General features: G+C 45.2%; 1 protein-coding gene across 4 annotated transcripts in view; it reads left to right on the top strand.

The window, feature by feature from the left end:
- The first annotated feature begins 1,815 nt into the window (after positions 1-1,815).
- Positions 1,816-12,279, top strand: part of BLACAT1 (BLACAT1 overlapping LEMD1 locus) — an 82,501-nt gene continuing 72,037 nt past the window's right edge. For all 4 annotated transcript variants that reach the window (XM_079980138.1, XM_079980141.1, XM_079980142.1 and 1 more), the window contains exon 1: positions 1,816-2,133. The gene's annotated coding sequence lies outside the window, so the exon portion shown is untranslated. The remainder of the gene's footprint in view (positions 2,134-12,279) is intronic.

Here is a 12,279-nt window from a genome sequence, read left to right on the forward strand (position 1 = left end):
CCTGCCGGAGCAGTACCTATTTATCTACTTGCACTTTGACTTGCTTTTATTTTTATTTTTTTTTAATACATATTTATTAAAGTTTTTGAATAAAAAAGCATAAATAAACAACATTACTTATATTATAACATAGTTTCATCACTTCTTTGGACTCCCCCGCGTCTCCCGCTCGCACTTACATCGTTACAGAAAAGAAAAATTTTTCCAAGCAAATTACCCACTTGTTTACAATCTTATCTCCACTCATTTAAATAAAATCTAACAATTCTCCAATAAATTTATATTTTCCTTAATCTCGCTTATCGTCAAAATCAGATCTAATTCAGTGGTGGGCCATTATTTATGATCTAGCATCCTTCTTAACATTCAACCAAATTACAATATTTTTGTAAATAAATCTTAAATTTCCTCCAGTCCTCCTCAATCCTCTCCTCTCCCAGGTCTCGGATTCTACCAGTCATCTCGGCCAGTTGCATATAGTCCATCAGCTGCATCTGCCAATCTTCCAGCGTGGGTAGATCTTGAGTTTTCCAGCTCTTAGCGATAAGTATCCTTGCTGCCGTTGTTGCGTACATAAAAAATGTTCGGTCCTTCTTTAACACCTTCCGGCCGACAATACCCAGAAGGAAGGCCTCTGGTTTCTTAATGAAGGTATACTTAAATACCTTTTTCAACTCATTATATATCATTTCCCAGAAGGCCTTCACTTTAGGGCAAGTCCACCAGAGGTGAAAGAATGTACCTTCATGTTCTTTACATTTCCAACATTTATTATCAGACAAATGGTATATTTTGGCGAGTTTAACTGGGGTCATGTACCATCTGTATATCATTTTCATTACATTTTCCTTCAGAGCATTACATGCAGTGAAGTTCAGCCCAGTGGTCCACAGCCTTTCCCAATCCTCAAACATAATATTATGCCCGATATCCTGAGCCCATTTTATCATAACCGCTTTTAAACTGCTAGGTTGGCAGGAGCAGGGACCGAGCAATGGGAGCTCACCCCGTCGCGGGGATTCAAACAGCCGACCTTCTGATTGGTAAGTCTTAGGCTCTGTGGTTTAACCCACAGTGCCACCCGTGTCCCTGGTGGTGGAGGGTGCTTTCTATTTAAATTGCACTCTGTTCTTTTGATTCCATTTATTATCCTAAATATAATATGTATTTTATTTCACAACTGAAAAATTTGTGCTTGATTGTTGAAAAAGCAATTTCAGGTTGCATTTTTTGAAAACAACAACACCACTACTTGAGTTCTGGAGTATAATAATGTTGACACGTGAACATTTGCATCCAAATCCTTATCAATAGCTTGCGTCCCTTTGAATCAACAGGAAAAGACAATGGCAAGTTCACCCTTTGCACAATGCATGTTGAAGGTTTGAAGAACACGATGAGGACAGACTTGAGCTGATCCAGTTGTGCCATCTTTGGAAGCTAACGGAAGCTACGGCAGCAGGAATTCTCTTAATAACTAGACATGGGCATGAAGGGCAGAAAGCTGAGAAGTAAACAGGGACATTTGGCAAACACAAATTTAGCAGAGAATTAGCACCAGGCCTAATAAAGAGCAGCATGAAAAGCTGCTGTTTGCCATGGGAAGCATCAAGCCCCGGAAATTAAAACTCTGGTGCCTTATGCTGAAACAAGATCCATGCATATGGAAGGAGCTGGCATTCTCCACAGAGAAACTAGCCGTATCGTTGAGGGGAGCTGGACATCTCCGGGTACCATTTCCAAGCAGAGCCGCTTGAGGGCAGACTTGACACGCGCTGCCTTTCCACACTCGCTTTTTCGCCTGGGGAAGAAGTCAGTCTTTTAATTCCTCCTCCTCCTCCTCCTCCTCCTCCCAGCACCAAAGGGAGCAGGACAGTGACACAGGAATAAGGGGAACTGAGGCGAGGGATGGCATGTACAACCTAACGTACTAGCACAGCTGCCGAGGAGCTGAGCCAATGGCTGCGCAGCCAAGTCCACCTATCCAGTCCTGCTCTCAGAGCCTTAAGTTACTGCTTTGAACTACCCTCCTTGCTCAGAGAGGAACATGATGATGATGCTCAGTGTGAGTGGAAAGGAAGACCCTGCTGACAGTTAGATGACATGGCCCCTGACAGGGATTGCTGCTGAGAGGTACGTGGTTTCTTCCACAGGCCGAAAATGCAAAGCAATTGCCTTGGGGATGCAAGCTAAGTGCCAGGGTTATTAGTATTATTGTTTTCATTTTTAAAAAACAAGGGAAAAATCCAGCTTCATCTAAAAATTATTCATCTTGTCCCCTCACTCCACAGCTTACAACGCTCAGCTGATTTGTGCATTTCGTAATGTTCCTGGCAATGCTCGGTGCAGAGGCTGAGTAGATACTTCAGGGTACAGTGGGTGGGTACCTGTTAAGGCTGTTAGTTGTGGGTGAAGGTTGGCTTCTGCATGGCATGAAGGTTATGTGATGTCCAGGGGTGTCCATGTGTGTAGTTTCTGGATTTAATGCTTTGCACTGAGATCTCCATAGTAAAAAATGAAGAGCATATGTCCCAGTGGAGGTATGTGTGTGCCCATGGACAAGCAAGTCTTTCTTCAGATGTAGGATTGCAGCAAAGTTTCTATTGTGAGGGAGATTTGCAATGCAGCCTCTTATAAAATCAGCCCAGGGACCTGTGTTGAATAAGCTGTTTCAAGTCTTCCTCCTCCCTGCCAAACACAGGCACCAGCTTCCTATGTTTTCTTTCTAGAATGGTGTCTTCTCTCTGTCAGTCTGTGGGACACAGCATAAATTCTCCTAGCCCCTTCTAAAATGGGTAAGGGATGCTAGTTTATGAGGCCACATATGCAGTTTCTTCAAAACTGCAGAAAGAAGCAACGGAAAGGGTAGAGGGATGAAGTTCAGCAACAGAGCAGAATAAGGCACTGCCATATGGCAAGAAATCACTGCTCATGTTGATGCCATACCCTGCTTCAGGGTCAGAGGAAGACACTGAAGTGATCCCTTAATGTTATTGTCACATGATGGTCACATGACGCATTTACAAACGGCAACTCTCAAAGCACAGAGAGCTAACTCCCTCGGTTTTTTTTTTTAAGGAGTTTTAAATGGGAGGTGTGGTTCTTGATTCAATTTGTATGCTCACTCAGCTCAAGATTGCTGCAGTATGTGTGTGACAGTGACTTCTACACTTAAAGGGTGGTGTGGTAATTGGACAGATTTTGATCTCTGACCCAGATATTGTCATTCTGGTGATGCAAATAGCTATCTCAAACAATCACTGTGTCTAAACTGATATTTCAGAAGTTGCATTTGCACATTCTTGCAGAAACTAGTTGGGGCTTTATTGTTGAAATTCTATAATACTTTCTTAGGAGTCACACCCCACAAAACTATCTTCTGAGTAAACACATCTAGGACTGTGCTGGAATGAATCATTATGGAAGGCACATTCAGGGACCCTCTGGGCTGTTTTTTGCAGGTGAATTCTGGAACATGTCATCGATGGAATAATAGTACGTTGGTGATGGAGTTATACTGGACTCCACACTGGAGTTATACTAGAGGTCATTCTGCATTCTTAGTTCTGCAACACTTCTTCAATTGCCTCATCCACACCATACATTTAAAGCACCATGATGCCACCTTAAAATGCTTGGCTTCACCCAAAGAATTATGGGAGGTGTAGTTTGTTAAGGGTGCTGAGAGTTGTTAGGAGACCCCTCACAGATTCCAGTTCTCAGAGTGGTTTAACAATCAACCCTTCTTCACAAGGAACTCTAGAAATTGTAGCTCTGTGAGGGGGATAAGGGCCTCCTCTGTGCCCTTAAGAAACCACAGCTCCCAGAATTCTTTGGAAAAAACCATGGCTGTTTAAAGTGGTTTCGTAGCATTTTGAATGTATGGGGTGAACATGGCCAATGCCAGCACATTATTGCCCTCTGGAGGGGCACTCTTGCACTATAGCGCAGCAAAAGTGGACTATTTTTTTTAACAAAAACCAAAACCTAGAACATTTGCTGTATGAAAAGTTACAGGATTTTAGTAGGAGGCTACAGATATGTCCCGAATGCACACAAAGCAGTATGACAGTGCCAAAAGTTTTGCAGGCACAAATGGTATTTAAAGTGTGATCGCATCTAGTCACCCCACATCATGAGTATGAATCATGACGAATGCTCAGTGAAAAGGACATCTGCAGGGGCTCTCAGACAAGACATAAAAGGTACACTGGCATATAGGTACCTTGAAAAGCAATGGAGTAAGCCAGACAGCCCCTGTGTTCAGTTGCTCATTCCGATGCACATTTTCATGTGCTTCCAATGTACTTTGGCAATTCATAAAAGCATCCTGTTAAAGCTCCAAGAGATGTTCGAGCCTGTGGGTGGACAAATGGAAAATCCCATGGAAATAGAAACAGGTCTCACACATTCCTACTCTCACACACCTACTCAGCTGGTGCTCGCAGAGAATGCCGAGTTCTGCCTTGACAAGACTTCAGTCTGCAGGAGGTCTGCTTCTGATGTTTGTTCCTCCAGATGGCAGGGATTCATCCTAGCACCTGGTAGGCAGGGATTGGCGCTTGGGGTCAGCTGACTGAAGGCTCAAGCAGACTGCTATTGATAGCACGAGGTGGGGCTTTAAAGGCGCCTCATTTATGGAATCACATATTACAAAATTAATAGAGGAGGGTGTGTGTGTGTGATGATGATAATGATGATGATGATTTGTCAGCACCACAGCATGTGGGAAGAGGTCCACTCTTTGCTCTCTTGCTGCTTCCCCCACTCTTAGTAGCAGTAACAGGACACTGAGGGGACGGGGGACGGGACACTGGGGGTGCAGAAGAAGATACCAGAGCCTTAAGGACATTTGCAATCTTCAAAAGGAATCCTGCCCAACATAAAGGCCTTGCTTGGGCCAGTTGCAGTCTCTCAGCCTGACCTACCTCACAGGTTTGTTGTGAGGGTGAAATAGAGCCAAGGGGAAAGCTATGTGACCACCTTGAGCTCATTGAAGGAAAGATGGGATACAAATAAGTAATAATAAGTAATAAAATATTGCAATTCACTTATTATAAATCTATTGTGGTATCGTAATGTATTTATTATACATCTGCACTTGAAACACTGTGTACAGTGGTACCTCGGGTTACAGAGACGCTTCAGGTTACATATGCTTCAGGTTACAGACTCCACTAACCCAGAAATAGTACCTCGGGTTAAGAACTTTGCTCCAGGATGAGAACAGAAATCACGGGGCGGCGCGGCAGCAGCAGGAGGCCCCATTAGCTAAAGTGGTACCTCAGGTTAAGAACAGTTTCAGGTTAAGCACGGACCTCCGGAACGAATTAAGTTCTTAACCCGAGGTACCACTGTATTGCTTTTCCCGTCTCCTAGAGCTGGAAGAAGGTGCAGAAAGGGCAACCCAAATGATCAGGGCATTAGAGCAACTTTCTACCCACAGCAGCTACCACATTGGGAGGTTTCTTGGGTTAGAAAAAAATATGATTATTTTTTTTGTGGTGGTGGTGGTGGGGGTTAGGATAGAGGCTTATTACATGATGTATAGTGTGGAAAGACTGGGTGGAGAAAACCTGGATTTAGCCAATGAAATGTATCTGAAGTAGTTTGAGGAGTGACAAAAGCCAGTATTTATTTGTGTGGTGCACCACTGTTAATCTGAGGAATTCATTGCCACAGAATGTGGTGGTGACCACTTGCTTAGATAGATTTAAAGGGAATATAATATACAAGCACATACATTAATGGAGGAAAATCAACTGTGGACTACTTGCTAAGGTGGCATAGGGTGTGTACATATATATATATATCCCATCTTTCTCCCAGTTGGGATATATGAAACTTTCCTTCATATGCCTGTTGCTGTGGAGCAACAGCAGGAGAGGATGAATGCCGTGTCTGGTCGATCACTGTGGGAAACAGGATGTTTGGTTCAACTGAGCTCTTTCTTATGCTGTTACAATAATGAACTCTGGCTCAGAGTGCCAAGGGGCCTCCTCACCTGTTCACACGCTCTCCTTTCCAAGGGTGCAAAGTGTTAGTCTCAATCTTGCCCCCTACTGACTAGAGGCATGCCTGATTGCTTATACATGACAGGAAGTCCTACAGAATTTGGTGGAGTTTCCTTCTTGAGTAGACACGCATTGCAGTGCAAGCTCCTTCTTGAGTAGACACGCATTGCAGTGCAAGCAGACAGTTTGCTCCCTTCATTAGTACCCCCAACACCACCAGTTGAGGTGGGCTGCCTTTCCCTACCTCAGGGGGCCAGGGAACCTCTCTGTCTGGCTCCCAGGCCACTCCCTACACCAGCCTTGCTTCATACCCTCTTTTGAACTTAACTGGAATGCGCCCTTGAACTCTGATGGTCCTCGCTTGCCTGAAGGAAAGTCAGAAAGGGATGTGGGTAGAAATCAGGCTACTGTACAAAGATACTGTTTGTTCATATTGCTCTATTCACCTTTGCCTCTGGCCTCAACTGCCATGGAAGGGAATTTCCCTTGTGTGGAAAATAGTTCCTCATCCCTGCCCTATCTGACGATGACGCTAAGGCTATTGATGCTATTCAAGAAAGAACTTAAGATGCTTCCTAAAACTGTACAGTCATACCTCATGTTGCGTCCGCTTCAGGTTGTGTTTTTTTGGGTTGCGGACTGCTGAAACCTGAAAGCACCGGAATGGGTTACTTCTGTGTTTCGGCAGTCGCGCATGTGCAGAAGCACTAAATTGCACTTTGCACATGCACAGAAGCACCGAATCACAACCCACGCGTGCACAGACGTGGGTTGCGAACACTGCGGGTTGCGAATGTGTATCCCACACGGATCACGTTCGCAACCTGAGTGTCCACTGTATAATGAGCAGGAATGAATGCCCTTTGGTTTCCCAGAGGAGGCCTCCTGGCTCTTCAGGAGCTCCCCAATGACTTGTCCTCCAACTGCCAGATTGTTGGTCCCCAGAGTATCTGTTTTCCTCTCCCCAAACCTCCTGGTTCTGCACCTAAAGCACCAGAGACTTTTCTCCTGGGGTATGTGACAGGAAGGGAACCTTTTCAGCATAGTGTGACACTACCAGCACCAGCAGCCACCCCGTTCTGGCGTGAGGGAGACTGTCCCTCGTTAATCAGCATTTAATTAAAGGACATGCTGACATTTGGAAATCAGAAGCAAGTCTCCTGTGTGGGCTGGCTCCCTCTCCTTGCCTTCATCTTGCCTTCTCTCTGAATCACTTGCTGACATTTTGCCAGACGGCCATGCATTTGTCTCCTTCCCCTTTTCAATTTAAAAAATAAACAGAGGAGGAGGAAAGCTGCACTGCTGCTCCTTTGGGAGAGGATGATGCGAGGGCCTAGGAGGCTCCGGCAGTCAATGGCGGGACTGCGCGTTGCTCTCAACAGTCTGTCAAGACAAGGAACGAACAGACAAGTGCCTAATTACTCCTTGTTGTAAGCCATGCCAAAAATTCCTGCTAGGCCTTGTCTAGACTGTCAGCTTTTGCTACCATTTTCTAAAAAGTATAGTGTAGTGAATGCAAGCAATCCCTGCATGTCATGGCTAAAGCATGATGCTTTCCTTGTTGCTCTTTGGATGCAATCCTTTGTGCACTGACTTAGGCTCACATTCTACTGAACTAGATTCTACACAGCCATACTTTCCCCATCTCAGACACCTTTTCTCCTGCCGGTAAGGTCAAGGCAGTCCCATAATATCAGCTGTGCTGATAATATCTAATGTAGATTCTTATATTGTCAGGAAACTAACCACTCTTGCCTATTTATACAAGTTGCTAGAAAAACACAAATCTAGTTTTGGGGTGGGTGGGTCAACTCATGTTAATTTCAGGGGCTTTTTAAAATATGGATTGTATCCAGCGAAGTCATCCTGTTTATACAATGATTTCCATCTGCTCAACTGGACTTCCTTTCCTTCTGCCCCCCGTGCATAGGAGCCAGCTCCTAGGGGCCAAGGTCCCTTTGCCCCCCCATAAAATATTTGAGGGCCTGAATTGCCCCCCCCCCCAGTTGGTGGGCATTGCTATTCAAATGGTGTGTGCAGGCCACATCTTGTGATCAATTACGCATGGAAGGACTTACCTGGACCCCCCAATATTTCATTCAAGTTGGCACCCTTGCCCCCATGTGCCCCCCATGTGCTCCAGAGAGGGTTGGAGAACCCCCAGAACAGACAGGGAGAAGCGAAGGAGAGGAAGTCCCCTTGTGCAGGCAGAAGTAACGGGGCAACTTTGCTGGATACAGCTCAGTGTATTTATTTTAATTAGTGGCAAAGGGTCTATTGAAGCCTCATGCCCTGGAAAAGATCTTGCTAATTATGAATGCAACAAAAACCTGGCTTCATAAACTATGAAAGGTTTTTTTCTCATTTGCCCAAGTGAGGAAGAAACCTTGAAAGCCCTTCCGCTGCTCATACAGAGGAATGTATAACAGCAGCCATGCATTTATTTCAACACATAAAGCAAAAGAGAACACCTGAACAGTCAAGAACAATTCCCCCTCCTGCAACCGAGTGCCTCAGCGGTGCTATTTATCTTTCAAGTGAACATCTGCAGCAATCTGGGTGAGAACTCATCAGCCGGGCTGCCCTTACCTTCTGAGTCGATCTGGACAGGGCTTGAGAGTGAAGCTCAGGGTTGCAACCTGAAGCTTTGAAACAGCTGAGCCACGTCCCAAGCACAGTTTTCTTAAACAAAGACTACAACGAATTCTGGAACAGGCAGGTTACTGTTTCCTAAACCAACTCCCTTAGTGTCCTGGCTCCTGCTTGAAACATGCAAACAGAGGCTGTTACTTGTTAGTAAGAAAGCTATCTTTATCCGGGCAGGCAATGGTACAGGCTCCGCAGCAGATACAGTGCTCAGAAGCCATGACTCTGGGCTTCAAGAACAGGAACTCTTCCAAGGTCACACCCTTGCCTGGCCTTGCTTTGCACCTTCCTCAAGGGCCTTTGCCTGCCTAGAATGTGTCCTTGAGCTGCCTCTTGCTTGCCTGGATGTGGTGTGTGTGTGTGTGTGTGTGTGTGTGTGTGTGTGTGTGTGTATCTAAAACGACCTAATTGCTGAATGAGGGATGTAAAGTAGAGATGTGGTGAAGTTTCATCCAGGGTTTACAGCAAGGGTCAGCAAACTTTTTCAGCTGTGGGCCGGTCCACTGTCCCTCAGACCTTGTGGGGGACCTGACTCTATTGGGCGAGGGGGAGAATGAATTCCTATGCCCCACAAATAACCCAGAGATGCATTTTAAATAAAAGGACACATTCTACTCATGTAAAAACAAGCTGATTCCTGGACTGTCCGTGGGCCAGATTTAGAAGGTGATGGGGCCGCATCTGGCCCCCAGGCCTTAGTTTGCCAACCCATGGTTTACAGCATCCCCGTTCCTGAGGTGCCTGAAACGCTGACATCACACTGCAAGAGCATTCTAGATTGATGAGCAGATAGACTCCGCAGTCATTTGAGGCAGAAGTCCATCCAAAACTTCAAGCTTGCTGCCATCCAACTGCCTTTGCAAACTCCCCCCCCCCCCCCGCATTAGGTGCTTTCTGCCTCCCATACCTTCTGTTACTTTTGAAGCTGGTCCAGAGTTTTTGTTTATCTCTGAACCCATTCCAGGGACAGAGAAATGCAATCAGCAGTGAGCGATGGGGAGAGGAAGGCGAGGTGGGGGCGGGGGGGAGCCTTCACCATTCGCTTCCCCTTGGCTGCTCATTTCAGCCTTCTTTCAAGCAGAAATTACTTGCATTAATCAAGGGAGAGAATGTGTTTGCAGCCCTGCGAATCTGGTGCCGTGGAATCAAATTCCATCAGTGGCAGCGGGAGGACAGGAGCCTCTATCTCTGTCACACATGGCCTAATAGAGCCATCACCAGAGGAAATTGGATGTGAGAATTCTCCCAAATAAATCTGCCCTTAAAAATACCAGATCTACATGACAAATGGATGCTCGTAACAGAAACCAGTTCAGATGTCCAGTGTGCCAAATCAGTATGGATCACCCTAGCGTTGCCTGAGGCGGGGGGCAGGAGGGGAGAGGTTTTGCAGAGGAAGGGTCTTCTAAGTGGGATTGCAACAGGTTGCAAGAGGAGAAGGGGCACAGCAGTTTCCTTGATCACAGTGCAGGGTATAAGGATTTGGGGATATTGTTGCTAGGTTAGGTGTGTGGATTCTAGGATAACACAGGAGCCAGGACTTCTGGGGAATGTATTGCTGCTGAATTAAGAAGCAGCTCTCAAAACCTTTGTAGGGGGGGGGCATTTCCCTCCAGTCATTCCTCTCTCCACCTGGTTTGGGTCTTCAACAGTCAGGTGCACATGTTGGCCTATACCTACCCATTCTCTATGTGCATTCCCAGAGGCACTATGAAGGTTCCTCACCCTGCTATAGTGCCCTGAATGTAGGTATTATGTTTGAATTTATTCACCTACCCCAGAACACTGAGACGGTACAGAGAGGCAACTTCGTTACATGCAAACAGCACTATTAAGTGCATTGTCCAAGATCACAGAGGGAGGAGGGATGGAGCCCTGTTGCAGAGCAGCAAAAACAAAGAAGTGTCTTGTGGATTCGCAGATTTATCACGATGGACCAGAGCCCGCTTCATCAGAGTAAGGAACTGAATCCGACCTCTCTCTTTTTGCAGCTCTGTTTAGCAGACTATTTTTCTTCCATGACAAGAAGCAAGGGGAGTTAATGTCCCAGGTCTTGCTGCTTAATTATAAGCAACACTGTAGCTTCTGGCAAGTGCAGCCATCTTCTAGGCGTCCTGGTCTGTGCATTTATCCTGAGCTCTCTAGGTGCTTTGAAGGAGCTATAGTGTTGCCACTGTCCGGGGGTGACAGCTGGTTTATTTTTAGTAGTGGGACTGGGAATAAGAGGGTTGATTTGCGCTTTGCCTTAGGGTGAGCCTTTTGCCTGTGTGAGGGAGACACTCATGTCGACTGGAAGGGATGATCTCACCATCTAAACATCTTCTGTGTACCAGGCGGAAAGGTCTCCAGCTGGGGCAAATTACTGTCACTCCTTTCAGATCAACAAAAGGTTGGAGATTTACATCCTGCTCAGGAGATGCAGGTTTGAAGGCCAAAAAGGATAGTTTTGTAGTCAGTTGGATTAATCTGCCAAGGCCAGAGCATTTCCACCACCTAGTCACACTTGTGTGAAGTGTGTCTACTTGAGCTGCTGCTGTCTCTCTGGGTTAAGTTTATGGTGCTGTTACAGGGATGAGTGAATATGTCCATGTCAGTTTCTCCCTCATTTTTTCAGTCTTAAATTGGGTTCTCCAAATTTCTCCCATCAGTTTGTGAGTGGTTTTGGGGTTTTTTAAATAAAAAGTTCTCATGAAAATCAACCAGCATTTCAGCATTAATTTACATTAATTAACACACCACATTTTTGTTAGCAATTTTACCCAATGTACATACTCTTGCAAAAAAATTTTCCCTAATATAATGAGTTTTTCTATATTATTTTCAGTAATATTTGCATTTATATGCACACTTTACCCTTGTATATGCATTTTTATACACATTACTTGCCTGGAAAACTACATTGCAAAATCCATAGCAGTGCAAGTTTTGAAGGATTGCTGTGTTTCATTTTGCATATTGTGTGGATTAGGTAACTTCTGCTTTAAATGTGAATGGAATCAAATTTCTTCCCCATCTCTTTCCAGTTAAAATGTCGGCACAATTTTCTTTTTTAAAAATAAGGCCCCTACCCACAATCCAGCCCACCTCATAGTTTCATAGTTAATAATTAAATTGGGCTATTCATTTCCAGACTGGTTTCAGGCTTATCCCCCTTCACCTAGCCTGTTCCTAGGTTCCATCTCTTTGTCACACACTAGCGGGTGGGGCCATGCCGATGTCAACACTGGAAACAGCACCTTCTTCTGCGTAGTTAATATTGCGCACTGAATGCTTGGGAACTGCGATATCCCCCGCAGCAAAGTACAGCCCTGAAGGAACAAGATGGGACTGTGTACAATGAATGAGAAAAACACATTTATTCTGCAATAAGCTAAGGGGCGAAAGCCCCCAGTCAGTTGTTATGTCTCTTGCAAGATATTACATTTTTCCAGCTTCTTCGCCCCATTCAATAGGTGTCCACTTTGCAAGGAAGTCATAAAGACAAAAACCTGCTCTGGCTTTTGCAAAGGAGTTAATCACTTTCTCCCCCATCAGACTGCAAGCTCGTCTTGCCATTGTTCTGAACAGTGCCCGCCCTGTACCCCTATCTATTCCTTTTCAATTGTGTCTGTGCCTGTGG

This window comes from Podarcis cretensis, assembly GCF_951804945.1.
Source record: "Podarcis cretensis genome assembly, chromosome: 6".
NCBI classification, from domain to species: domain Eukaryota; kingdom Metazoa; phylum Chordata; class Lepidosauria; order Squamata; family Lacertidae; genus Podarcis; species Podarcis cretensis.